We start from the raw sequence: 3,824 nt of genomic DNA on the forward strand, positions 1-3,824 counted from the left end.
ATAAAACACAATGAATGAGAAATGTATCCTTTAGTAAAGTCAAGATTGTGCTTTTCTCTGCTTGATCTTGTTATAAAATATCTTTATTACAACCGCCCACATTTTTTCCTTTTTTTTAAACTATGAACAAGCACAAATTCAATGAATAATGTGGTTGAAGTTTAATTCAATATTAGTTCCATTTCATGTTTTGTCTATTATTTTCTTAGCTCACCAGCACATTTCACTACCTCAAAGATCTTTGATCTTCATAATGAAGTAATCTAGCAAGACAAATCACAAGTACTCTACTCCACTTACTGGAGATATCCTTTAGAATCTATGGCTAACACCATTCACTTCCTTATAATGAGTTTCACTAAACTCAGGCTGCTCCTCAGACAATAAATATAGACTCCATTACTGGGGCCTTATATGATGCCTTTTGAGGTTGGTAAAAATGCCAGGGATTATTATCTGTCAGCAGAACTTCTAAGAACCCAGATTTTCCTCCATGTCTCAAAAACTATCTGAGTATGATATTAGTGGAGAAATTGTGAACATGAGCATAAAATGTCAAATTTTTCTCAGCTCGTAGCATGACAGATTCCCAGCCCAGAAAAGTCCCCACATAGGTCTGGGAAGGGGGAGTATGGAGCATGCAGGGGTTGTACCAGTGCAGACCTGAGAGCAGACTACAGCTGAATGACAGCAAGGCCCAGCCAGAGGATCCACCCACCCCAAGGGCGATTCACAGACTTTTCACCACTACAGGATCTGTAGGAGCTGGGTAAGAGAAAGCACAGGGCCCACGACAGCAGCTTCTCCTGGGGCTATCAGTCCATAGCCTGGATTTTTAAAAATCACCTACCTGAACTTCCAGGAACTAAGATGGCAGAGTCAACCCTAGCTCCTCTAATCCCCTCCCTGACTCTGAAAACCCAGAGATAAATGCCCCACCCAGTGTAAAATCCTGAAAAAATAGAAACAGCCTCAGGCTTGGGAGTCCTAAAGGAAGGGTGTGACTGAAGCTGGGCCTGAGCCTGAAGTGAATGGCAGGATGTATCCCAACAAGCCCTACCTCAGATGACCAGCAGGAGATCCTGAAACTTGGGGGTGGGGGGAGGGGAGGGTGGAACTGGCAATCACTAACAACAGAAATCCAGGTGTGCCTTTGCACCACCCGGGGAATCTGCAGACACCAGCACAGCAGGCAGCCAGCTGCTGAGCCTACCTGAGCTGTAGCCCAGGTGCACAGGGGTAGAAACTTGAAGTGGCCAGACTACCCCTACTGCATGTGTTACTCTGTGAGCCTCAGGGTAACTCAGGGTAAACACTGAGAGTCCTATCCTTGGCCTCAGTCTAGACACCCAGAGGCTACAGCACACAAAGTCAACAACCAAACCCATAGCTCCCAGCCTGAGAAGTGTGGTACATCTGTACCCTAGAAGCAGAAATCCACTCTAAAAATTCAGGATATAGGCAATCACAGTGGCCAAGAAGGAACCAGTGAAATAAAGAACACTATGATCCTATTATAGTGAACAAGAAAAACCAAATTCAGAGGACAACATGGACTCTATACTCACACCTGAGACCACAGAAGGAAATATGAACTGGTCTCAAGTCCAAAAAGCATTCTTGGAAGAGCTCAAGAAAGATTTTAAAAGCCAAATTAGAAAAGTAGAAGATAAATTTAAATCTACATTGACTAACTTGGAAAAAAATTTCACTGAAGAAAATAAATCCTTAAAAAGTAAAATTTGTGAACTGGGACCAGATGTTCAAAATCTAACTGCAGAAAACACCTCCCAAAAAAAAGTGCTTCAAAAACTGAGGAAAATAATTCACTAAAAATTAGAATCAGTCAAATTGAAGCTAAGGATGCTATAGTGTATCAAGAGTCAGTCAAACAAAACATAAAGATTGAAAAATTAGAAGAAAGTGTAAAATATCTCACTGGAAAAACAACTGACCTGGAGAGAAGATCCAGGAGAGATAACCTAAGAATTATTGGTCTACCAGAAAGCCATGATGAAAACAACAGCCTGGACAACATACTCCAAGAGATTGTCGAAGAAAACTGTCCTGAGGTCCTAGAATCAGAGATTAATATAGTTATCAACAGAATTCACCAGACTCCTCCTCAAAGAGATCCCAAATTGAAAACACCAAGAAATACAGTAGCCAAATTCCAGAACGATAAGGTCAAGGAGAAAATACTGCAAAGAGCCAGAAAGAAACAATTTAAATATTGTAGAACTACAGTCAGAATTACACAAGACCTAGCAGCTTCTATATTAAAAGATAAGAGGGATTGGAATCTGACATTTCATAAGGCAAAAGAGCTTGGACTGCAACCAAGGATCAACTACCCGGCAAAACTGAGCATAAACTTTTAGGCAAGAAGACAGTCCTTTAATGAAATAAGGGACTTCCAGACTTCACTGATGAAAAAGGCAGAGCTCAATGGAAAATTTGATCTCTAATTACAAGACTCAAGAGAGAAATAAAAAAGCAAACAAGGAAAACATACACACATTCATGCACACACTTGCACAACTTGTGAATCAATAAGAGCAAACTGTTTACATCCCTATATGAGAAGCTGATATCATAATATTTAAAAGGGATATACATAGATAGAGGGTGTGGGTATAAATAAACTAATCTGATGATAAGAAACCTTATTAAAGGGTGCAAAGGGACTGTAATGGGAAAAAAGAAAAGGATGGGGCAGAAAATGGAAAATTGTGCCACATGAAGAGGCATAAAAACATACTATAGTACAGGAAAAGAAGGGAGGGAGATGAACATCATATGAACTTTATTTTCATTGGTTCTGGTTCAAGGAGGTATCAACATAATTAGTTAAATTTAGTTAAGTTTAGGAATCTAACATAAAAATCCACAAAAACTCATTATAATAGAAGGAAAGGAGGGAGGGAGAGGAGCATTGTCTGAAATTTGATCTCATTGGTTTGGGTTCAAGGAGAGAATAACATGCTCCATTAAGAATAAAAATCTATTGTGCCCCACAGGCAGTAGGAGGGATAAGGGGGGGGGGAAGGGAGGTTTGAAGGGAGGGAAATAGTAGTATGGGGAAAGGGTTGGTAAAGAGATGGGGGGCACAGGAAGGGAATACTGAGGGAGGCAGCAGTCAGAAGGAAAACAAGGAGGGAAAGGGAGAATGAAGAAATAGAAACATAAACAGGGGAGGGAATAGGAAAGAGGGAAAGACACAGATAGTGATCATAACTGTGAATGTGAATGGGATGAACTCTCCCATAAAATAGAGGCAGATAGCAGAATGGATTAAAAACTATAATCTTCAAAATATAGAATAAATGCCATGAGTTAGGATTTGGGAATGGGGGGAATTGGGGAATGGTTGAACAAGTTGTGGTATATGCATGTAATGGAATACTATTGTGCTTTAAAAAACAAGGAGCAGATGGACTTCATAGTTATCTGGACAGGCTTATATGACCTGATGCTAAGTGAGAAGAGTAGAGACAGGAGAAAGGTGTACACAATTACAGACACAACGTATGTGTGACGACCAACTTTGATAGATTGGACTCTTCTCAGCAATTCATGGTTATAAGTCAACCCTATAATGGAGGTGGAGAGAGATGTCTACATCCAGAGAAAGAAGTGAGTTTGAATCCAGATTGAAGCAAACTACCTCCTCTTTTTCTTTTTCTTGTTTGGTTTCATTTCCTCTTTCCCATTGTTCATTCTATATGATACAATCTTTCCTTATAACATGACTAATGACTAATGTGAAAGTATTTGCAGATACTATACTTGATTGTATGCCACCGTGGGGGGGGGGGGGGGGG

The 3,824-nt window shown here is 40.2% G+C and overlaps 1 pseudogene; it reads left to right on the forward strand.

Moving 5' to 3' along the window:
- The first annotated feature begins 638 nt into the window (after window positions 1-638).
- The window catches only part of LOC138143569 (TIMELESS-interacting protein pseudogene), a 49,841-nt pseudogene continuing 46,655 nt past the window's right edge, over window positions 639-3,824 (forward strand).

The sequence above is a fragment of the Petaurus breviceps genome, unplaced genomic scaffold, assembly GCF_028583685.1.
Source record: "Petaurus breviceps papuanus isolate PSGF00001 unplaced genomic scaffold, PetGlider_PUasm1.0 90644, whole genome shotgun sequence".
Taxonomy (NCBI): Eukaryota; Metazoa; Chordata; class Mammalia; order Diprotodontia; family Petauridae; genus Petaurus; species Petaurus breviceps.